We start from the raw sequence: 26,097 nt of genomic DNA, 5'->3' as shown, positions 1-26,097 counted from the left end.
ACTCATGAAATTTCCCCTTGTGGGACTAATAAAGGTATCAATTCATTGTTTTTCTGCTTTTCTCAGACTTCGGTATCCGTTATTTATCTTCCTATCAGCCCTGAGGTTTGACCTACCTCTAAAATCAGCCCTAGCACTTATGTGAAAGTCAAAATTACAGTAGAGGACTGCTGGCATGTAAAAGCACTGAGACCACAAATTTCCCATTACATGTGTTCTGAGCCATTAAAATGTTATCCAAGTTGTCAGTCGAGTGTTTCTCTTTCTTTTTTATATAACAAACAAACAAACAAACTTGTTGCTAAAGGAAACCAAATCAGTATTTCACAAGAGAAACTAAGAAAGCAGGAAACCAGCTGGTGGGGTTTCATTTTGTAGAGCCAGTCTTATTCTCAGTTTCCTCATCTAGTTTCTTTATCTAGCTTCATCTATGCTCAACATCTATTTGGAGTACAACTTCACAAATTCTTTGAAAAGATGGCCGTAAGCTACAGCAAGTACAGTTATGTGAAAAAGAACTGTAAATTGCAGAGACAATGGATAATCTTGCCTCACAGAAAGAAGGTTTAGCTCTATCTTCTACTTTTGTCTGCAGGGGTTTTCTCTGGATGCTCCAGTTTTCCATCAGAGTCTAAAGACACCAACTGGGGATTTTAAATTGGCCATAAGCGTGGATGGGCGTATTAAGGGTGTACCTCACCTTTCACCCTGTGGCAGCTGGGATAGTCTCAAATCCACAGACCCTAACTAGGGTAAGCAGTAAGCTGGATAGATTTTTCACAAGGAAAAAGAGTTACACCCCTGCATCTATGATATATTCATATCCAGAGAATTCAGATTAGGTGCCAGTAGTACTTTCAATTACAACACCTTAATAATGTAGTAATAGTGGCATAGTAAGCTGGAAATACAAAGGTAATCATTAACCTATTAAAATATTATAATGCTGGAATTAACACTACATTATGTCTCCAGTGTTCTTCTTTGTTTAAAGGTAACTATGGAAACATTATGGAAACAAGTGTGGTTTTTGTGAAATAACCAGGAATGAGGGCCACAAAATACAAGAATGCCTCCCTTTATTTACCTCTGTGTTAATAACCTATTGACTGTTAGTTAGCCCTGTTAGTCTGTTGTCAAGTGTGGGGCTTTTATTTTGAAAGGGTAGTAGGGAGGTTTGGTGGAAGAACAGGCAACACGGTGAAAAGAAACTTCCAAAGAAAGGAAAATTAGATCGTTGTGGTCTTAATAGCACATGGTTCATGTGGACCCAGGGTTGGTTATGATTTTGTTTCATGTCGTGAACAATGCCAAATAAAATTATTAAGACTCCTCATAGATTTTCTGTATTTGTAAGCGACACAATGTAAATCTGCAAAACTGCATCACAGCATGTTTGTCTGGCATTTATCTTATATGCTAGAAAAATGTTAGTATTGCTAAAGTGTGATTTACAGGAACTAAGCCTATATACATTACATTATATTCAGATTATTTTGCTGTAAGGGCAACTGTAAATGTTTGTTGTAACAAACCTATTATTTCATGTTGAGTAGATTTTCCAATGACCCCTAACCAAAGATGACCGTTAATAAGTTAATTATTAAAATAGTATTGATGACTGAATGTCATTATTAATGTAAACTAAAATTAATTTAAAGATAAATTGTTATGGTCATTATGTTAAAATATAGTAATTCTTGATTTTAGTACCTTTATACCTCTTGTAGTGTGATCAGAGCATGGTTTGGGGAGCTACAGTGTCTTGTATTTGCACATCAGTAGATATTTTTGAGAACTATGATATGAAGTTAGACCATCATTCAGCCTGTATTGCTGTTGTTATTTATTCACATCACAGTAATGTAAAATATTGTTTCATTCATAATAATAACTCTTTACAAAGATAATTTCTGGTCCTACATTTTCAGTTGTAGGAACTACCACTATGAAATGTATGGAAATGTTTAGTTTTGGGTTCTGATGGACGGATTACTGGTTATTACACATAAACTTCTACACGTTACCAGGTAATCGCCACACTGCATGCATGTTAGTCTCACACGGGAATTTTAAAAATACCTTCAAAATACAGTATGTGAATGAATCATTCAATTTTAAGAAAAATCATCAAGAAATGGTGCAAAATTGGAAACAATTTGTCCAGGAGTTTAATTGACAGAAAAGCAAAGAGAAGTGTTGATGCCTACAGATCCTGGGATCTGTAGGCATCAACAATCACAGAGGGTTTGCCTGAATTTGATCTGAACGAGAGGATTGCCAGGAACCACATTTGATGTCCAAAAAGCACATTAGAGCAAAGCTACATTTTACCAGAGAACAACAGGCCCTTTAGAAAAATGTCCTCTGGAAAGACAGATTAAAGACAGGCAGCTTTTCAGGAAGCGATCCCCATATCAACCATTAAGCATGATGGGATAAATGTTATGGTTTGGAGTTCACTGCCCTAGGAGACCAGGGAGCTTACTGCCATTGATTCAACTATGGATTCTCGTTGAAATTATCCCAAGCAGTCCTTTTAACTTGATGATGATCCTGAGCACTCTGGAAATTCAACCAGGGGGAAAAGGAAAAGATAGCGAATGTGTGAATGTATGTGTACGGACTATATTTGAGTATTATTTGGTGGTGGTGGTTAACGACAATATCACAGAACGGTTATTCCAAATGTCAAAAGTCAGTAATCATAGTGAAAGGACCCAGGGTGTGCTTTGGTTGATATTTTTGTTTAATAAACTAAAAAGGCAAACGTCCTTTGTGTATATTATCTTGTCTGTATCTGCAAGCACTGTTTCACAGCAGATCAAACGCTTGTTTGTCCAAATATGTCAAAAAGTCAACAGCTTGAACGTGATCTACTTACCTTTATGCATATCTGTAGTTTTTGCTTGTTTGGTTCAAATGGTAAAAGTCAGACTATAATAAAATATTTCTGAGTTAATTTCTGCATTTATTGAAAGGATAAAGTCCTGTTGTCCTGTTAAAGAGAGTGGTAATACCAAGCAAAGAGTTCATCCCCTCTTTTCAAGGTTGATAATATGGGCGTTTGTTCCGGGCAGTGGTTCTTAAACTTTTTCTTCCATTTTCTGGTTCCCAAAGTTTTCTTTGTTTGTCCAAAAGACATTCTGTTCTTTAAACTTAGTTCCACTTCATAGTTCTCCCGCAATTGCCCACACAAAACCTTCAGCGGCCTTCCCAAGAGTTTGAGAACCACTGGTTAGAGCAAGACCTCAGGCTGGTTACTGATTAATGGAATACTTTTGCATTCAAGGCAAGGCCATGTTCTCTGAAGCATTAAGAGATCTGCTTCAGTTCAGTGGTGCATTCATTTGCACGTGAGAAATCCAGGATGATTCCCTGACCTCGCTCTTGACTTTTAATTACCTTTGCAGAACCTAACATATAAAACACTTATAGAGAAAGATCCATACGCTGCTCTGGCGAGGAAATGTGATGAATAACGTGCTTCACGCCTGATGAAAAGAGAGAATGAACATGAATGTAGCAGCGTTTCTACGTGCGCATGATGAAGAACAGGTGTTCCAAACGGCTGCCGTCTGCTGTCCTTCACTTTCAATATAAACTCGAGTTGTATCCTAAGGTGCAGATTCCGCATTCAACCTGGATTATGGATTCTGTCCGAGCTCAGTATGTCAAACCTCTTTGCTTCTCTGCCACTTCATGTCACCTGTTTACTTTGTCAGCCATCGCTCAGTTTTAGAAGCCACTGACATGAAGCCATCTAAAATTATATTAGACTAATTAGGTATTTATGTACAAACCTGTTACATCACAGCTCATAAGGGGTAAATGCTTTCTCTAAACTCAGCTCACAGCTCTGTGAGAGGACAGTGCTGTTTTAAATCCTCCTGGATCAGACAGGATGAAAAATGCCTGTCTATCATTTTGTCTGTCACAGCAAAATCAATCCAAATCAATCTGAGATTATATTAAATGTTGACACAGAAATCAAAGTTGTGTAATCCTTTATCTGGCCAGTGAGATGTGCCTGTGAAAGAGTATTGAGAACTGCAATATTTAGGAGCATAAAAAAAGCCTCTGGCAATGGCAAAAAGTCTGTTTAGGTTGATGCCTGCAGTGCCCTCTCCATGAACCCAAATACAGTCACACAGTACATTGGCAGTACATTAGCAGCATCTTCTGGATTTTTCACGCCAGTGCAGGTTTGTGTCTTTTAACATTGGTTTAAATATATACTATACTATATTGCCAAAAGTATTCACTCACCCACCCAAATCATTGAATTCAGGTGTTCCAATCACTTCCATGGTCACAGGTGTATAAACACGAGCACCGAGGCATGAAGCCTGCTTTTACAAACACTTGTGAAAGAAAGTTGCTCTCAGAAGCTCAGTGAATTCCAGCGTGGTACCGTGATAGGATGTTCCACCTGTCCAACAAGGCCAGTCGTGAAATTTCCTCGCTACTAAATATTCCACAGTCAGCTGTTAGTGGCTTTATAACTAAGTAGGAATGACACTAACTCAGCCACAAAGTGGTAGAGCACATAAAATCACAGCAGATGCAGAGGCGTACGATAAGCAGAGGTAGCCATCTTTCTGCAGAGTTAATCCCTACAGACCTCCAGACTTCTTGTGGCCTTCAGATTAGCTAAAGAACAGTGCGTAGAGAGCTTCATGGAATGGGTTTCTATGGCATCATTCCCAAGCACAATGAAAAGCATTGGACACAGTTGTGTAAAGCAGACTTCCCAAACCCCCGGGCCACAGACCAGTACCGACCTATGAGTCGTTTGGTACCAGGTCGCGAGAGTTGAGGTTTGGGTGTGAAATGTATGGTTTTCAAGGTTTTTATCCTTATTTTTGTATCATTTTTATCGTTAACTCTGGTTTCCTGGGTCTTTTCTCGTGTGTTATGAATAAATCTTCTTTTTTTGGGTACCGGTACTGGTTTTATTTTGTTGTGTTCATCCACAACACCTTAAAGGTCGGTCTGTGAAAATATTGTTGGACATAAACCGGTCCATGGCGCAAAAAAGGTTGGGGAGCGCTGGTGTAAAGCATGCTGCCACTGGACCCTAGAGCAGTAGAGACGTGTTCTCTGAAGTCATGAAGCAACCTTCTCTGTCTGACAGTCTGATGGATGAGTTTGGGTTTGGTGGTTGCCAGAGAACGGTACTTGTCCAACGGCATTGTGCCAAGTGTAAAGTTTGGTAGGGAGGGATTATGATGTAGGGTTGTTTTTCAGGAACTGTGCCCAGTCCCTTACTTCCAGGGAAAGGAACTCGTAATGCTTTTTGGACAATTTTATGCCTCTAAATTTGTGGGAACATTTTGGAGATGGCTCTTCCCTTGTTACTGCGTGACTGCGGGCCATTGCACAAAGCAAGGTCCATAAAGACGGAGGAGCAAGTTTGGTGTGGAAGAACTTGACCGGCCTGCACAGAGTCCTGATCTCAGCCTGAACACCTTTTGGATGATTCAGAGTGGAGACTGCAATTCAGGCCTGGTCATGCAGCATCTGTGTCTGGCCTCACAAATGCGCTTCTGGAATGCTCAAAAATTCCCACAAACACACGCCTAAATCTTGTGGAAAGCCTTCCGAGAAGAGTTGAAGCTGTTATAGCTGCAAAGTTTGTGCCAACATCACATTAAACCCTAGGGATTAAGAACAGGATGGCACTCAAGTTCACATGCGTGTGAAGGCAGATGAGCAAATACTTTTGGCAATATAGTGTAGCATGAAAAGACTAAATGTGTCATAATACTTAAATAATTTGTTATAATTATTATACTTTTCTCATAAAGTACTCCACAACAATGTGTAATATGAATTTTGATAATATGTTCTCATCTCATCTATTTAATCTTTCCAAAAAACAATTGTGTGTCTTGTGACAATAAAAACAACAATGACATTGTGTAGATAAAATAATGAGATGTTGAACAACAGTAAAAATGCTACACAGCAATGAAACAATTGCAATATGCAAAAGAGTAGCACGGTAAATGGACCGCAACATGTTTAAAGCTTAGCTCTTGTGTACTTTTAATCCTGTTCTTTCAACAGTTTAATCAGTTTTCTGTATTAACCTCCCTTCCTGTGTTACTTTCAAAACATGTCAGCATATATATATATATATAGGTCCCTCATCCTATTCATGTAGCCCCTTCCGCCGGGGTTACTTGCGTAGTAGCATTCCAACAACGCCCTGTTTTCGTCCCTTGCCCACCGATGCCTTCTTGTTCCAGTAGCCCACTTTTCGTCAGGGTGCCCTGGTTCCTCAACACCTGACGCGGACCTTGTTGATCCGGGCGACGTCCGAGCCGGCATGCCTTCATATTTATCTGTCTCGCTCATGTCTGCGGTAGGCTTGCTTAGCATAGGGGGTCTAGCCTTAGGACCCTTACTGGATACAGACGCCCCAGGCAGGAATCAAACTTGCGATCCTCTGTTCCAAAGGCGTGTAGTTTAACCACTACGCTATCCAGCTGCTAGACCAGACTGACCAACCTGTGCACTGCCTGGATTGATTACAAGAAGGCCTATGACTCAATGCCCCACAGCTGGATACTGGAATGCCTAGAATTGTACAAGATCAATGGGACCCTAAGAGCCTTCATCAGGAACTCAATGGGGATGTGGCGTACAACACTAGAGGCCAACTCCAAGCCCATAGCACAAGTTACCATCAAGTGCGGGATCTACCAAGGAGATGCTCTGTCCCCACTGCTGTTCTGCATAGGCCTGAACCCCCTCAGTGAGATCATTAACAAGACTGGCTACGGATACCGACTACGGAACGGAGCAGTTGTCAGCCACCTCCTGTACATGGATGACATCAAGCTGTATGCCAAGAGTGAACGAGACATCGATTCACTGATCCACACTACCAGGCTATACAGCAATGACATTGGAATGTCGTTCGGACTGGAGAAGTGTAGTCGGATGGTAACAAAGAGAGGGAAGGTAGTCAGAACTGAGGGGATTGAACTACCAGAAGGCAACATTGCAGACATAAAGGACAGTTACAAGTACCTGGGGATCCCGCAGGCAAATGGGAACCATGAAGAGGCCGCTAGAAAGGCTGCAACCACCAAGTACCTGCAGAGGGTCAGGCAAGTCCTGAGGAGTCAGCTGAATGGTAAGAACAAGATCCGGGCCATCAACACATACGCCCTGCCCATGATCAGGTACCCTGCTGGGGTAATAGGCTGGCCAAAGGAGGAGATAGAAGCCACTGACATAAAGACAAGAAAGCTCCTGACCATGCATGGAGGGTTTCACCCCAAGTCCAGCACCCTGAGGCTGTACGCTAAGCGGAAGGAAGGGGGCCGGGGACTGGTGAGTGTCAGCACCACAGTCCAGGATGAGACAAGGAACATCCAAGAATACATTGGGAAGATGGCCCCAACTGACCGAGTGCTCAGTGAATACCTCAGGCAGCAGAAACCCAAGAAAGAGGAGGGAGACGAGGAACCATCATGGAAGGACAGGCCCCTGCACGGTATGTACCACCGGCAGATAGAGGAGGTGGCTGATATCCAGAAATCCTACCAGTGGCTGGACAAAGCTGGACTGAAAGACAGCACAGAGGCACTAATCATGGCAGCACAAGAACAAGCTCTGAGTACAAGATCCATAGAGGCTGGGGTCTATCACACCAGGCAAGACCCCAGGTGCAGGCTGTGTAAAGATGCCCCAGAGACAATCCAGCACATAACAGCAGGGTGCAAGATGCTAGCAGGCAAGGCATACATGGAACGCCATAACCAAGTGGCCGGCATAGTGTACAGGAACATCTGTGCCGAGTATAACCTGGAAGTCCCGAGGTCAAAATGGGAGATGCCCCCAAGGGTGGTGGAGAATGACCGAGCTAAGATCCTGTGGGACTTCCAGATACAGACGGACAAAATGGTGGTGGCTAACCAACCGGACATAGTGGTGGTAGACAAACAGAAGAAGACGGCCGTAGTGATCGATGTAGCGGTTCCGAATGACAGCAATATCAGGAAGAAGGAACACGAGAAGCTGGAGAAATACCAAGGGCTCAGAGAAGAGCTCGAGAGGATGTGGAGGGTGAAGGTAACGGTGGTCCCCGTGGTAATCGGAGCACTAGGTGCGGTGACTCCCAAGCTAGGCGAGTGGCTCCAGCAGATCCCGGGAATAACATCGGAGATCTCTGTCCAGAAGAGCGCAGTCCTGGGAACAGCTAAGATACTGCGCAGGACCCTCAAGCTCCCAGGCCTCTGGTAGAGGACCCGAGCTTGAAGGATAAACCGCCCGCAGGGGCGTGCTGGGTGTTTTTTATATATATATATATATATATATATATACACACATATATATATATATATATACATACATACATACATACATACACATATATTGGATGTGAGCCAACTTTCAACTGCAGTAAAATCCCGAGAAGCTTCTAATCCAAGTTAATGAGTGTTGGTATAAAACCATTAGGTCCATCCATTTGTGCACACATTAAGCAGTTAAAATGTTTCTGCTTAGAAGCCTTTTACACTGCTTCCACTGGATACACAGCATGTGAACGTTGCTGATGATAAAGAATTTCATATGGACTGAAGACAAAATTATTGACAAACCCAAACTGAAGCCTTTGATAAGATAGTTATATAAATATAACAATAACTATTAACTATAGACAAACTAGCTATCAAGTTCTCATTTATTAGCAATAGTAATTATAAAGTGTAACCTAATACTCAAATTTGACCAAATATCACAGTGCTGATTGGGAAATATCTTGTCCAATCAGCAAATTGGCGCAATTTAAAACTTGCAAAATGTTTAATTCAAGAGTATTGTCAAAATTTAGACTCACACAAAAAATTGTTTCCTGACACTATGCCGCACTACGACTTCTCTTCAGACAGTAACTTGGGCAGGATGTGCCTACAGCCTTGGTCCTCACCGACATCCTCAGCCGGGAGTGTGTGCTTGGACAGAAATGTGAATGTGTGCATATAACCATGAGTGTAGCATGAAACAAACACCTCAATTACAGAGAGGTAGACCGAACATTATAAAATAATGTGAACATTGAACATTTATTCACCTGTGCAAGGGAAAACACTCAACAGTAATTCATGTGCATTCCTGCAAATTATGTGACTATAGTCTCTTTACTTCTGAATTATAAAGCCATCAGCTTTGGGATTCTAAATAGGCTCAGTTCAAAGGGTTCTTTTACGACTCATACTTATAAAATAGTGAGTAAGTACTGGCAGCCCTAACTACTACTTAGTGAATACAAGCTCTTCAAAGACACCAGGGATGTGGTTTCTTTCCTATAAAAAGACCAAAGCAATCCTGGGACTTTCAAGGTTTTTTCTTTCTTTCTTTCTTTCTTTCCTTCTTTTTTTTTTTAATGAGGCATTGCTTCAAAATCACCATCAGAGGGTGCTGCGGCATTACTTTACCTCCCTTTACCTTAACCACAAGGCACTCCTCTGCTTACAATTAAGAGTAATCCTTCTCTCGAGGTCCAGGAACTTCATTGTCCATTCAATCCAAATTCCTGGTAACTAGCATAACACGGAACATGTGCAGTGAAAAATGATACATTAAAAACTTAACAGCTTGCAGAGGGGGCCCGGGGCTTGGGGCTCAGGTCAAATTTACAAAAAAATGCTGAAGCTCCTTGGCTCACATACCCAAGTCAACTCACACAAATATGTGTGTGTTTTTTTCGCTACACTATTAACACCTGGATAGTTGCAGCGACTGCGTGCGAGACAGGGAGGTTTTTAATATGTCTTATTCCTTGCTGTGTTTCTGTGTGTAACCAAATACCTCTGCTACTTCTATTGTCTTATCTGAGATTGGGTAGGGAAAATACTGGCAGGTGTTCCTCCCCTCCGGCTACAGACTTCAGAAATGGGGAAACCAGAGAGTGGGAATTAGAATGAAAGAGGACATGCTTGCATGCATGCATTTACAGGCACACACATACAGTATATGCACAAGCATATACTTTGACACACGTCTATGTGTGGTGCAAGATCACACAGTCAGTGCTGTTACGTGCAGTGTAAACATGTCTGAGGGTGTGTTTTAAATACTCATTACAGCGGACTGGGTAAGCTCTGGGAGAGACTGGGAGAGAAAACAAACAAACCCCACAGGGTGGCTGAGAGGGGTGGTGAGGGTCTGAGGGAGGCCTTTCCCAGTGTAATTCAAGTTCAATAACTGACCCTTAACCTCACTCTTACTCAGGTTACGCAGTTCTGCTGAGACAGATTATAGGAACAGTTCCTCACAGCTGCAGATACTATACACCTCTACAGAAGCTTTACACGCACCGCCAAAAACAACAAAGAGATAAAAGGTCAGTTCGTAATGTCAACAATTAACAAATGGCAATGTGGATGACAGGTTCCCAGTCTGCGCACATTTCGGTATGATGTAAAGAAACTGGGACCACACAGGGCCCTTTCACAGCTAGGAAGTAGAAGACATCATTCACCTGCAGGGGTGCAGCTGGGGGGCAGTTTCAGTCTGTCACAAAGAACTCATAACCTGCATGTCAAAATGATCAGAGAGGGAAAACACAGTCTTTTCAAACCATTCAGAAAAAGTGGTAATTGTTCATTTTACACCTTTGCAGGTGTGGAGGAATGATACAGTTTATTTGCCTGCAAAGGAAATTAGATCTCAGTGAGTGAAAATATAAATGTGGGTCAGAATATTAAAGATCAGAGTAACGGTAAAGACGAAGGGATTTCATTTTGCATGTATTTGTTGGTAAGCTAACCACAGTGTGAAGTTGAACTCATGGTCTGAGATGAACTTGCAAGCAGTCCTTCAAAACACCAGTAGCGCATGGCCCGAGGGTAATGACCCTGAGCATAGGCTGAGTGTTCACGGGGTTTGTACAGGCAAGGGAACCAACGCAGAGTTCAGCAGAACGAGGAAGACACACACACACACACACACACACACACACACACACACACACACACACACACACACACACACACACACACACAGATCATAAAAAACACTGCAACTATAAGGCATTACACAGCAACAACAAGTAGATGTTGGTCTGCTATGCTCTGTGTAGCACTTACAGATTACCAAAGCAGCACCATAGCAGGCACTGCAGGCATGAGGCTGTGTACATAGCAGCATTTGTTGTTGTTTTTACTTATAAAACTGTTCCTGCAAGCGAAGAAGCCAAATAAACAATCGCTAAGTCTTTCATTCAGAGGTTACTACAGCCCAGGTTTTCACAATAACTGCAGTTTTTCTCTGTCTCAATGAACATTTACTTAAAGTTATCCATCCGCCACATGCATCCAGATTTTGCAATTTCCAGAGGAGGCCATTGGAAGGGTTGCAGATGCCACGGTTGTGGCCGCAGCCTAAAAATGGTTCACATCCCATGCTGCGTTAGCATAACCATGGTCACATGTTTGAGGCAGACTGAGCAAGGAGGGGGAGAAAGATGTAGAGATGTAGCTACATGAAGTCTATTTTTCCCAGTGAGGGAAAAACTGACTGTCACTCGTGTTGACCACTTTCCCTATCAGCTTGGCATAGCTCTGGTTAAGAGAGACAGGATCAGCCCACATGTTTGCATCTGGGCATCTTTTGCTAATACCGTATGACGCAACAGTAGATGGGGCTGCAGGTCTGTATCACTAAAGACTTTCTTTCTTAGTTCTTCTTTTCTTCTTTCCAGCAGTGTCAGTGGAGTCTCCTGAAACCAAAATGAAACTGGGAGTCGACCAACATATCAAGTGTCAAGGTCTCGTCAAAAAGGCCCTAAATTTGCATCATTACAGCTCATCCTCTGGGGAGATGGTGAGGTTAATTCAAACCATATCCATACAGCTGTGACAGAGGTGGGGTTTTTGTTCTGGAGTGAAATCAAATGAAACATGTATTATGTCTCTTCGTCCATTTATTACTTTCATAGTGATAGCTTGCCTGTATGGTATTCCCCTAGTCATCTTTGAGTTACACAACGTCCAGTTGTCATTTCAAAACTGACATCTTGAGACAAAGCAAAGGGAATCATTGTGTCTAATGAAAACCAGGATTTATCAGATCCTTGCACCTCCCACTCTGACTTTACAATTTAGCGTATTTGTTATGAGTAGATCTGCCAATCAGCAATGCACAAAGGGTCTATTGTCCACAGCCTACTATGGCACAGTTCCAGAGAGGGTGTAAAACTCCTGTCTGCTCTGATAGCAATCTGCAGCCAAAGCCTCTCTCCCAATCCCTACACGCAGCAACAACCCGGTGCTGATGAAGCCTATAGTCAAACTCAGAAGCTGATCTGAGGTCAGTTTTAAGCCCCCTCCAATGGTTTTAAATGAGGATTAGATGGGGGGGAAGCTGGTCATAGGTCTGTGCCTAAAGCCAGGTGCTAGGGATCAGGCTTTGTGCTGCGGTAGAGCTTTTTTTCCTTCAAGTGGGCCTAAATCCTTTTAAGAAAGAAAATGTTGATGTTTACATCCTAGCTGTGACCCCTTCTTGCCCTCTGCACTCAAGCATTCCTATCATACCTGTGACATCTAGCTAAGCTTTAGGACACCAGAAGTGTAGTGCAAACAGTGCTTAATCACAGCCACAGGGCATCCGTGATAACAATGCAACCCCTGAACCCCTCTGTGTTTGTGCGCACTCCTCAATGTACAGTATTTATGGATGTTTTGCTGCAGCTGCAATTGGATTTCTTAATCGAAAGGTGCTCTCATTCTCCATTAACATTATTTTCTGATAAACACAAACAATTCTGCACACTGTGTTCCTTTAATGTATTTAAAAAGTCATTGTTACACTCTTCTGATATGATGCACTGGAAAATGGTCAATACAATTACACTGATTAAAAGTAGAACATTGGCTTGAGCCCACTTTATTTTTAAGTGATCAATTTAAATGCATTTCCTGACATTGAGCAATTGTTTCAACCATCAGCCACATTTTTACCACCCTGTTAAATTTCTATATTTCTTTTTACATTCCCACTTTGTACAATAGAAACTGAGCGGTCCATATAAAACTCGTATGTGTATTGTTAAGCAACAAATACGTTTTGTCGGTGGATGGCTGTTGGTGCAAAGCAGTGCTCTGACTGAGGACTGCTGAACTTGAGAAGACAGGTCAACAGAGGTCAACCGAGTCCAGCTAAACAAACATGCACTATCAAAGAAGAAATTTCCTGTCCAATCTGTGAGTTTTTGCTGCACAGTTAGTGTACATTCACCAGATGATCCCAGGGGATGAGACAACAGGTCTGCAAATGACCGTCAGTGCAGGGAAACTTTCCAGGTTGGTTGAAATAAAATAAATAAGTCATAAAATCCTGTAAAGAGCTGGGAGATTTTTTGTTTTAAAATGCAGTGACGCAGAATTTCCAAACAGTTAAATCAGTATGTCGCTACAGACAAAACACTGAAGTAGAATATATAGGCATTACATATCCATTTCACGCTACGTTAGGCCCAGCAAACGGACTGCGTGCAGCAGAGTCACACAGCAATTAACCACCAGTGAGGGTTTGGCTCTAAAGCTTTGCAACGTTTCAGATTGCTTCCCAACCATAATTCCTCCATCCTCCTTGACACAATTACCTGTCACCTCAACAGACAAAGGACACACTTTGGAGGGCTACTTCTTATGCAGAGCTACACATACATTTATACATATGCACTTACATCACACGTGCACTTCCACACATACCGGACGAGGACGCATACTAAGAAACGATACAATAGTTCTTGTGGTTGCTAGGAGCCGTTGTAATTTATGGTGGGATAGGGTTGCAGGCTTAGCGCCGCATCACTGTCTTCCTACCAGGTGATGAGCGTTTGCTGACAGGGTTATAGTCCTTCTCCTCTACCTACCTAAATTCAACATAATACGCAGCTGTCAGAAAAGACTTCGGCACTTGCCTGAATGTTTTGAATATAAATAAGAAAAAGAGAAATTTCACAAGTAAGTTAGTAGGTGGTATTTTTCTATTGAGGCAAGCACAAAAGTTTCTGAACCAATTCAGAGTTTGAATGGAATTTAATATAAATTTTAAACAGAATGCAAGTGGTATAGAGCATGCCAACAATATCACATATTTTAGAGACTGTCTGCTCTCAGTGTGCAGATATACAATTTCTTTTAATATTAGCTTAATGTTTTTTCAAGTCTACAGATGGTGCAGAAATACTTTCTTTCTCTGCATCCACAGTCTTTGTGTGTGTGTGTGTGTGTTGCTATCTATCTTTGGTTGGGCACAGAAGTTACAAACAGCACCAGAGCACGTGCATATGTCAATGTGTAAACGTACAGCACATGGATGGATCACTGAGTGAACCTCCCCCGCCATATTGCAAAGATTTTTCATCACATGAAAGCCAACAGGGGGTGGTATGCATACAGGGCGAGTCGCTTCCATCTGCCCTGTCCACTTAAATTAGTGGGGCCTCGCATGCAGCAGCATCTGGTTCCAATATGGAGCCAGGCGGAAGGGTGGGTGCCTCACTGTGCGGCGGAAAATACAGCCTACTGCACCTTTAAATAGCCCTCAGGAGGCTAGGGACGGATCCTGGCGCTATCGCCCTATCCCAAGATTCTTTGTATCTGGCCTAACACTTCTTCACTTTGAAAGAGGACAAATGTACAATTAGGCTGGAATGTCTGCAATGCTGTTTCCAAGCGTGTGTTCGCGGAGCTGGCTTAGGCAAACGGTGGATTCAATGGTAAGAGGTTACACGCCGTCAACCTCCTTTACTGTTCCGCGGTGAGATGCACCGTTTGACCCTGCCCGAGTTGGGTTTCTCCGGTTCTGCTGGTCCGTGTTTGGGTTAGCCTCTTGCTGTTCTGGTTCTGCTGCAGTTTGCCGAGCCAGGTCTCTGTCAGCACTCCTCTGTGGCACAAGTCTACATAGATCCCTCCTCCTCCTCTTCTTCTTTCCCTGTGCGAGAGGCACTTCAGAGCTTACCCATAATTCAAAGGTTTCCATCTCAACCATAATTCACACTGCGCTCTACCCTAACTAAAGGGGCTGTCTGTGACTACGGTGATTGCATGTTTGTCAAACGAATTGTCAGTGCAGCAGACTCAGGAGGAGGAAGAGAGTAGGGCCTGAAACATGATGATGACACGCTCACACACAGGAACGTACACAACAGTATCATCCTCTAGTCCTATATGATCTGTAGGATGAACATAAAAGGATGATGGAGAAGCAACTGTCTAAAATAAATACATACACGGAGTTCAAACTTCTCAGGCGCAGCGGCAAAGGTGGTAGTTTGCTAGTTACAGAGTTTACAGGATGTCGAGGGGACTCTGTTATACTTTACTTCCAGTTACAGGGTTTGCTGCCCTATTGTCACGGAGGGCACCGGAAGTGTTCAAGTCACAGATAAATGCATCCTCTTTTCACTCAATCCGGTCAACTCCAAGATAAGCGCTGAAATAGCAAACAAGCAAACGTTAAAATAGGCAGAACATCTTAATGTTACATTTCACTCCCTCAAAAAATGACTGAGCATTGTCTTCTTGGCTGTCCTATGTCCCTGTCCAGAGAGTCCAGAGAAAAAGGGGATAACACATTAAACAAAAAACAGCTACTAAACTGAACAAATTGTTTAATAGCCCATCTGGAAGCCCTCCCTTAAAAGTCCAAAGAACAGCAAGTCTGTGTTTCCATTAGCCATTAGGGAGGAGAACATGGAGGGAGCAACATAGTGTGATCAGATAAGGCTGATGACAAGGCAGAGGGAATCGATGACAGCTTTGGCCCAAATCTTCAGACCTAGCCTGCCTGCTGAAATATAGATCGCAGTGCACCTCCAGCACACACACATCTCCTGTCAGGTCTGCAGATACTCATGTAATGTGTGACTGATTAGCCAGGCTAACCACAGAAAGCAATAGAGAGGCCATATCAGAGCAAAAACTAAGAGAGAAAAATGGGGGGGTGGTTTTGTTTGACATGCACAGAGGCAACACGTAAAAACCTTTTCGTATCTCAGTTTTCACCCTCGCTGCTATTGTTGTGAAATCCTTCCCCTTTGACCTTATTTATTGGCGTGCACACATGCACGCAGCTCCTATCAAAGGGCAAATCAAAAGCAGTGGGAGGTTAAAATCCATCTTACTGATTCTCAAATGAAATGTTGAAAAAAATATATATATCACCAACTTTTTCACTGTCCAAACAGTCCAACAATCAAACAGCCAATGACAACTGCCACTCCCAAACAAGTGCTAACCATCGGGTAATTTTATTAAGTTGTGACTTCCTTTCTTTTCCTTTCTTACATCAGAAGTTCAGAGGTCAAGAGGATCTGTCAGCAATGACAGAGAGGATTATGGGTGTAGGCATTCCATTGGCAGTCATTACTGCCCTCAGTCAGCACCTGGTACTCTCTCTCCCTTTTTTTCCTCATCCTCTTTCTCTCTGTCTCTTCTCTCTCTTGTCCTCTGACAGAGTAAGAAGCAATTAGTGTCACATTAGTGAGTATAATTCTTAGTCATGCCAGAGCTGCGGCTGCTCATTGATTTTTTTTCTTTTTAAATAAACAGATGCTTTGTTTGATTTTCCTTCTCTTAATCGCTGACTCTTGCTTTAAAATCTCAGGAATCTCCACATAATATTCAGGCCGAGCAGATTCCTTATGTTTCGCGACTACAGCTTCAACTTTGTCCACAGCTCTCTGCAGAACTCTCACTCTACATTCCTGCTACATTACAATCACCTATCCAAATACAATACTAAGAGAGAAGGAAAAATGAGTATGAGCAGCAATGTGAGGTTTGGACCCCTGCACTAGAACCCCAGCCCAGTAGGATTCTTCACATTCCAGGCCGTGCTGGAGCTGGAGCTGGTAACAGATCTGAGCAGGCCTGCTGGGCTCAGCGCTTTGTGGCCTGTCCTCCCTTCCTCAGTTTTCTGCTTTGGAACAAGGCAACGTTTTTCCTTGTAGGACACCTTCCTGAGAACAGACTCAGGTACTGACTTTGCTTCCCTCCTTTATCAAAAAAAAAAAAAAGAAACAGAAATATCTTCCTCCATCTCCAGCCAGTTTCCCCTCATGCACACTGTAAAAAGATTGAGGGAGTTTACATCACAGCAAAGCAAGGGGCTGGGTCTTTTTGACAGTAATGCAAGGGGCACTTGTTTACCTAACCTTATGGGTCGCAGTGCAGTTGAACAGGGAATGAATGACTTCATTTCAGGGTTTAAATTAAAGGGTTCCTCCTCTCTTGAACTTAAAACAGATTTGTGCATGCTTTGGAATGAAGAAAGTAATCACTCTGTACACAGACCCTACTACTCTGGCTGTTACTGTAAAACAAAAGAGGCAAAGAATTACAGTGATGACAAGAATGTAATACAGTGTGGAGGTCGCAAATGTCTGCATACAATTAGAACTTGTTAAAAAAACAAACAAAAGCCCTCAACATTTACTATCTTAAATCTAACTAATGCTTCATACACACTGTAAAAATCTTTCATTTACGGCGACATGGTGTCAGTTACTTCAACAGTTATCAGGCTACACCATATTTGAAGGAAATTGCTACCTTATGTGCCTTTAAAAAAAAAAAACGCTTTTTTTTAATGGGACCTTTTAAAAACAGGGTACTGTTTCATTTCGAGTTGGTGGTCATTCTGGCAATGGGATTTTTACCACCAGGGAGCCTTGGAACCATTTACACTCACACATGGCATCAAGGCCTGCTGTGGTGGTGATCAAGTGCTTTGGAGATGCTTGGACACCATGAGAACACAAATTAGAGCCCATCTCTCCCGTATTTCCCCCCACACACCAAAAACATTCAGGGCTATAGGAGCACGCTCTCCCTCTCGCTGCAGCCTTTCATGCCGCTTTGCTCGTCAAAGGCGAATTGATTAAAGGCCCCTTTTAAATGACTTCCTTTTCAGAGCTATTATTTCCCAATAACCAAAAGGAGAGCAGATTGAGATCAGTAGTCTAATCTGTTGTTTCCCTCTTCATCTTATTGGTGTTTTTGTTAGAGCCCGGCAAAAAGAGCTCACCCCATTTTTCCTGTCAGTCATCAGGTTGTAATACCGGGGCTCATGGCTGTAACTTTAGACTGCTCGAGCACTCGCGGACGGACCTTTTTTTTTAAGAGAACAGAGTAAAACAAGTCACTCTCCAAACCCTCTGACAAATAACCTATGCCACAAAGAGCCTGTAACTCTGCCGCTCAGGCAAAAATGCTTTGAAGCTGCAACAGAAAGGAGGGCTTCTTCATTTGCAGACAGCAGAGCACTGGATGCTTCAGCTGAACATCACGACAAAAGGAGGTAAAGGTGGTCTCCAGAACAATAGAAATCCTTAAATTATTTTTATCATACAAAGAAGCAAACAAAAAGAAAACAAACAAAGCCACTGACTTGGAGGTTAGCGCAATGGATTCTTTCCCAACACCGGCTATTTTGTCACTGGTAGTATAAAAAAAGGGGGGCAAAGCAAGAACATGATTGGAATGGCAATATGTCATGCTTCCGCTGTGCCAAATTGAGTTGAAAGTCAAGCTTAGCTTTAAAAACACATAGCAGATGGGAAGAAGAAATGAAAAGATAAGGAGGGATGAGGACTTTTTCATTCTGTGTTGGCTAAAACACCTACAGTGCGCGCTTTCCTCGAGGCTCTAATCGGAGCACACCATCTCCCTTCAACTTCAAACACCCCTGTAAACACCTGCTTGTATCTCACTTCTGCATCTGTGTGGGTAAATACCACCCATTCATGTTCACTTATACACAGACAAGACCTCCGCTAGCTGCCTCTGGACAGTTATTCCTTCTGTGGCCATGCATCACATCTCCTCTCAAGATGAAGAGCTTGGGGAGATGAAAAGCAGACTCTCTTACTCTCTGGGGGGGAAACCCCATTGTAAAAAAAAGAAGAAAAAAGACAGAGAGAGAGAGAGAGAGAGAGAGAGAGACCTTCAGGTGAGAAATGTGTGGTTTTGGCAAACAAAAGTTACATTCATCCAGGTGGTCCCAGACGCCCTATTCAAACAGAGGTCTCAGATTGAGCGGCATCAAGATTGTGTTAAAAACAATGCCGCAGTGTGCTCGTATCTCTCACTTTAATGATTAATCTGATCGAGCCAACTTTTCATCTGCTGTTCTAGGAGCTCTTTTGACTTGTCATCTCGACATGTAAAAACAAGAAGTGTTGTGTCTCACAGCTGCCTCACGCTCACCTCCACGAGCTGAGGCGCCGGGTTCTCAGACAGCTGTGATATACAGTCGGTCTGCTGCGTGACACTAATGGTTAATCTGTGAGATCGTCGGGCAGAAGATGTGTGGACTTAAAGACAGGAGTGAAAAATGTGTATTTCAGTGCGGATTTGTTTCACATTACTGCTGCTTTAAGGTGCCGTGGGTCACAGTTTCAAGCATTTGGTGGAGAATGCAAACAGCTCCTCTAATAGTCTGCATTTTTAACTCACACTCCTTCATTATGGCTTGGATTGGCAGCTTAACACTCACCCTTTTACTCCTCCTGTGCCTGCTCTCTTTCACCTTCGGCTTTTTCTGTCCGACGTGCCCCGCTTGCTCCACGAGTCACCACTTGACTGAATGTAAATGTAAACCTTTAGCCTGACTGTGTCACTAGGGAGCAAGATGTGACTTTTTTTAGCCCCACCAAAATGCAGCTTTCAGCATTGATTTCAGGCATCAAAGCGACAGACAGTTTTCAACCCCGGACCACAGATTACTTTTCTTATGGTGAAACAAAGCTGGCTTTTGTGCTATGGTTCTGGGAGACCGCTCTCTCTTGTCATGTACATGTGAAATTAATTAGGAGGAAATACTAAAACACTTGGGTGGAAATTGCTTTTCACCAGATGTTCCACATATGAGGATCAATTTAGTGTTCTTAGCATAGCAAAATGACTATATAACTTCTTTGCCTGCCTCTTTGATGAAAGCCAATCTGTCACTCAAGGCACATAAAAAGAAGTCGGGATTATAAGCTACTGTTTGTTCCACTTTATGGAGTCTTAGGTAATGTGATTACTTAACCAGGTTAGGAAAATACAATGTTTCATTCTAGGGTAAAATTTGACATACTGACAAGAGGCCCAGTGTTCCTCAATGATCCATGCATAAACCAAACGAGTGGTCTTTTCCTCGTCCCCTGCCCCAAACACAGAGGGGCCAAATAATGTTAACAGATAAATCACTGTCGGATGTGAGATACCCATCATAACAAAGGTGTTTAGATAAGTTTGCAGCCAACGTCTCATATGTCACGCATATGCTTTAGTGCGTTTTTGAAAGGAACCAGCTTTCACACATGTCCGTTTGTGGTGCCGTGGCAAAACTCCACAATATGGATATAAAAAGCACAGCGTGCAATGACAAGGCAGGAGCCAAGATGAATCGGGAGATCAGAAACGCTCTCTTCTCGCTTTTCGCTTACATTGCCGGCTCCGCCTCGCGATGTCAGAGATGTGCAAGCAGCGAGTGAAAGACTTTGATATAGCTTGCAAAGCTGTCAGCTTGACAAATTTAAATGTCAGTGGATATAATGCAGGCAAAAGGAATCAATACCGTTGTATTTGTCCAAGCTTAGTCATCTACTCTCATTGTAACCGACAAAACGCACACTAATCTTCAATCTCTGGACCTTTTTTCAATCATTGTCCTCATTTGCTTGTCTCACAGCATGAGACTATGCAAGCAAGTTTTCAGGACATAACATGCCAACAGCTGAAAGAGAGCTGGCCTGGCTTACTAAGGCAGAGTAAAATACAGCAGCTCTCCCCATAGCTTCTGTTGCTCTGTGTATATTCAAGAGAATCCAAGCCATCTGGAGTCTGTTTATTGTATTACAAATGACACATAATGGTAATCTGGCATGTGATGAGAGAACGTGAATTACAGACAGGGGGCATGAAGCAGGTATTAACCTTCATTTGATTTTCTTTAAGGAGGACATTTAATTTAAGGCTACACTTTATCTACCTGATTATTCATTACAGTAAGCTCGCCCATAACCGTATGAAACAGGATAAACAGAGGAAACCGCCAATTAAATCGCATTCCAGGGAAGATTGGGGGGCTTACTGTATACAGAAGAGTTAGTTTAGTGGCATAAATATTTACACAAACTGCCAGGAATTAAGACAAATGTTACCAGGAAATAGTCTACATTGTGAGAGGCCAGAGCAAGGGGTTTGTCTAAATTTATTAGCCTGTGTTAAGTCCTAAAATTTTGAAAACTGTTTTTTAAACCAAATGAAATAAGACAACTGTCAGAGCTCTGTGTGGGTCCAAACAGTAACTCATCTCGCTAAGCTTGTTCTCGTAACACAGTGTGCTTTTCTTTCAAACGTTAAAAGCTTAATGCGATATGAACATTCATTTTCCATTGACATTTACAGCAAATTCTAACATGGATCAAATATCTCAAGCAGAGAGAGAAGGAGAGAGAGAGAGATGGGCGGCGATATGAATAGTTGCATCAGACTGGCCCTAGTAGAAGTTAAAGATACATACTGCATGCCCAGGGAGTGGATGTCAGTTAAATGTTTATACAGCTGCTCTGAAGATTATTATTATCATGAAACCGCACAGCTATAATGTCATTCTGTGGATGCCAAAGTACAATCAGGTCCTCCCTATAGCCTACTAGCCTTCTCTCTCCCTCTGTCAGACAAGCCTGGTGTTCTGTTCCCCAAGGCTGCACGGCTGGGATCAGACTCGGCACGACACCACGATAATGAAATACAACAATGAAACAGGTTTTGTGAAAGCCAGTATTTGCATTTGGCTACAGATGTGTGTGTGTGTGTATATATATATATATATATATGCTTGTATACAGATGTTGCAGATATTTTTTCACAACAGCTTAAAAAAAACATGATGAAAAATAAGATGTTTTCTGTTTTAGAACTTAACTTTTAAACTCTCAGGAGAAAACAAAATACTGAAACATTAGCAGCAGCCCAGCCAGCGTGTTCTTACGTGTCATTTTCTGATCAGGTGCCTCAGAGTTGATTCTGTAAACAGATAAGACAAACTTGTTAATGAAGAGTTGCCATAGCCTCAGAGCTGGCAGTTTCAGGGCAAAATTAGCATTCAATTGATGTTGTGCTTCTAGCTACCTTGCAAACTTAAGGATTCCCTTTTAGCTCTGTTTTGGTCTCCTCCAGCTCCTTTGTGAAAAATTCTGCTTGTTCGCCTGCTAGTTATCAAGTTTATCTTAGCGACGATTAGTATGCATCGCTATGACTTAGGACATCTAGGAATGGGCATGTTAAGTCAACTCGATATTTAACCACTGCTGATCTTGCTAGTCCGTGTCAGAAATATTAATTGGTTAGATGCATTGTTCAAAAATGTTACAACGCCACTTTTACATATACTCTAATGCAAGGTATAAATATAAATAAATGACACTTGTGCTTTCCGGTGCTGGTTAGCACAGCTATTACAGTACCTAAAATCCATTTAAACTGTGTTTAGTTTTGAATGTCTTTAAGGGTTTTCTGTCTTTTCAATTAGTCAAGAAGTGTAACTTTTGTTTCTTGTTTAAACAACTATTTCATTAGCCAAACCTGAACTTCTACTTATATGTTGGCAAAACTATACAGTGTAAATAACTGTAGCCACAATGATAATATCATCTGGTTTGGCCACACTGTCAAAGCCTTGAGTGTTGCATTCTGGCAGTCAGCAGCCTTGAAACCACAGGTGACCATCTTTGAGCAGGAGAGTAGTGCTGTAGAGTTATCAGCTAATGATAGCACAGGCTAACTAGCTTGATTAGCAATAATTCCTATGAAAAGGGAAGATAACCCTAGAAACAAAATACAGGCTAAAACAAAATGTACTTTCCAACTTGTGGGAATTGTTTTCCCACAAGTGAGCTGGTCAATCACCTGTCATTCAGAGTGTTTACACACTTAATAATACCTCAATTCTAACATTAATACAATTTAAATGGCTACAATTAGCTTTAAATTAGCAGCATAACTAAATTAGCTTCAAAACTGTTTATACTACCAGGCTGTAAACCCGCTTATTTGTATTGCACTACTGAGCATTTTAACAAAGAAGTGTATAATGTTTTCTTATGGAGCCAGTCTCAAAGGGACATTTGAGAAACAGGAGTTTTCAGGTGATCTGCATAGCTGAGCTCCAATTGTTGCTACCTTGCATTTACACATAAATGTATCATGCACATAAATGCATGAATAGATAGAGACTCCACAGATTCTGGTGATTTCAATGAGAGAAGAGGACCAGATCATATTAAGAATTTAGAACCATTTAATAGAATTCAAAATTCCTAAACATGCTTAATGCTACTTAATGCTACTTTTATATAATCAGGATATTAATCTTTCTGTTTATCCCCTTTTACATACACAGACTTACAACCAAACACTCTTCACAGCTTTTGGTATGTAATAGAATTGTTAATGTTATTATAGTTGACCTTGCTCTCTTTGATATGACATTTATCAGCTTTGTTTAACCTTCAGAGTATCTTACATTTGATAAACACACAGATTTAAGCAATATCCTACGTCATCTAATGGTTCAATCTCATCTTCTACAACTGATAGGGATTTCTGTGAAAGTGAGCATTTAAGTAAAAAAAAAAAATATATATATATATATATACACACACATATATATAGTACCTTTAAAAAGTCTTTGGCCACTCTTTTCACACACTTTCTTTATATATTCCTAGGGTTAGGAAAATAGGTGCAGCAATTTATTAAACAAGTACACATATACATGGAAATACAGTATATAAGGCCAAAACATCCTGAAATCTCTTAGCAAGCTTTCTTCTAATTCTTTTAAGCAGTCTTTGAGAATAGTTCTCCAGGCTTCTTTAAGGGCATTAAAAGTTCTTCTTTGGATGTTGGCTGCCTTTTGTTCTGTTTTCTGTCAAGATGAGTCCACACTGCTTTAACATTGTTGAGATCCGGGGAGACCAATCACAATCTACTTTCATAATTCCATCAGTTTTGACAAGATCTCCAACGCCACTAACTGAAACGAACCATGACAAAGCCTCACCGTGTTTTACCATATATATATGTACCTCTATACATTTTGACGATGATTTGAATAAAACATTTTAAATTTGGGTTCATCGTGCTATAAAACAGATTACCACAGGTTTAATCTTGCATTCCTGAGCTTTTTCTCCACGTCTCCCTTTTTTTTCTTGACAGCCACCGTACCACGAAACCATTTCTGATGAGGCTCAGTGAACAGCAGATGGATCAACTGAAGGGCCAGATGCACCTCTCAGGTCCTGTGTCAGGTCTTTGCTGGATTTTTCCAGTTTCTAGAGGATATGAATATCAGATACTCTTTCTCAGATATAGACAGGTTTTTAGGCCTCACCTTCTTGTTTTGTCCTGCATTTGTCCAATTTTCTCAGTTTTTAAGGGCACACTGCCTTCCACGCCTAGATATGCCAAGTTTTCAGCTAATATCTCTTTGGGAATCACTTTATTGTTGCAAAAGTGCTGTTTTATGCCTGTCTAACTATGTTATCTTTGGCAGTTTTTGTAGACTCAGCTAAGGAAATAGGAACAAATGCCTAAAGATACAACTTAAAATGGTGTCTTTGCTAAGTTTTCTATTATGTGTAGATACAACTAATCCCCCCCCCGACTTAGCAGCTTTTGTTGAATGATTCACAGGTCATGTGTTTCTCTGGAAGTGGTCAGGCACAAGGACTGGAAAGAAAATGAGAAAATCTCCAAAGAAAAAGTTTGAGAACTATTCTCACTTTTAAAAATGACAAGAAAGTCTCCTGGGAAGCAAAATACAAAAGAATAAGTGACTTAAGACTGTTTGATACTGTATATATGAATCTATGCATGAGTCTTGGTATTTCATCACCTACAGAACCTGATTAAATATATATTGCCAGTATGTGTTTTATTCTAAAGGTCATGGTACTCCACTATGTGTGTTTGCCCATGTAGTTCCACAGAAACAAGCATCACTTTAGATGGGGGTTTAAAAGCAGTTTTACTCAAATGGATGCTTGCAAAGACTTACATGTTTAAAACCCAGAAGCAGCAGAGCTGAGAGATTAAAAAGCAATTTAATATTCGAACCAAATATTCCATTAGATCTACATAAACAACCTTGAATTGAAAACATCTTGAAAGCATCATCTGCTGAAGATGCATGTTCCTTATTCCTCATCATGTATGGATGCTTGCTAAGTGTTCCTTCCTCCTTTGGCCTGTAAACAGCTGCTTGTGCTTAAGCGGTAAAATGTAAATCTTGACGCTGGCTGTTTACGTAGCCCAAGCTTCTAATCATGCAGACATATAATTGAGTGACGCGTGGTGTCTTTATGTGTGGAGCTGCATTCAAAGGGCAGATCCCTGTATTTATGTCTTTCTGCCTCTCTCTTTAAAATCAAAGTAGCTGCAGTGCAGCTATACCAACTAGTTAACTAGCTAAATGTATTAAAAATGTTTATGTGATTCTTAATGTAAATTGTCACTGTGTGAGGTCAGTACAGAGCTAAATGTTTTACACTGCTGATACTGATTTTACAGCAGTGATTTGTTCAGGTTAGCAAACCAGGCACGAAAAAAGACACTGCATGAAATTCAAAAGATGCATCTAATAACATAATACATTATTTTTTTAGACTTATGTTGGAGGATTTGAGTGTAAAAGTCTTTTTTATTGTTGTTTTTTGACAAAAGCCAGCCCAAAGTGATTTTACAATACAATAATTATAATATCTAAAATAGCAACAACTTCTGTGGATGAAGGAGCAACCACGATTCGCTGATCAAAACTTTCTTGCACCCTATTTACACAGGAAATTAAATCACAAACAAATAAACACTCTGCCAATTTGCTAAATTACGCACAGCTTCTTGTGTGCGACCAACCTCAGCGTACTTCTCAATATTTGAACCATGCGAGCAAGGTTTGGACCCTTTCTTGTGATCTCTGAGAGGTCGTATAATCTGGAGGTGGACTTGTTGCTCAAATTAGTGGGTAGAGAAGCGTGCCACATGTTCAGTATCCATAAATATTGACTCT

At 41.5% G+C, this 26,097-nt stretch overlaps 2 long non-coding RNA genes across 2 annotated transcripts in view; one reads left to right on the top strand and one right to left on the bottom strand.

The window, feature by feature from the left end:
• The first annotated feature begins 717 nt into the window (after window positions 1–717).
• Window positions 718–26,059, top strand: LOC309689882. The gene is made up of 3 exons (XR_014271545.1): window positions 718–752; window positions 11,723–11,844; window positions 24,246–26,059. It is a non-coding gene; the product is annotated as an uncharacterized lncRNA (long non-coding RNA).
• Window positions 15,138–26,097, bottom strand: part of LOC309689881 — a 44,853-nt gene continuing 33,893 nt past the window's right edge. The window contains exons 3-4 of the long non-coding RNA XR_014271543.1: window positions 22,015–22,049; window positions 15,138–15,462 (exon numbers count right to left, since the gene is read on the bottom strand). This is a non-coding gene — a long non-coding RNA (uncharacterized lncRNA). The remainder of the gene's footprint in view (window positions 15,463–22,014; window positions 22,050–26,097) is intronic.

The sequence above is a fragment of the Aulonocara stuartgranti genome (assembly GCF_965226115.1).
Source record: "Aulonocara stuartgranti genome assembly, chromosome: 15".
Lineage (NCBI taxonomy): Eukaryota > Metazoa > Chordata > Actinopteri > Cichliformes > Cichlidae > Aulonocara > Aulonocara stuartgranti.
This window is presented reverse-complemented; position numbering and strand designations above follow the sequence as displayed.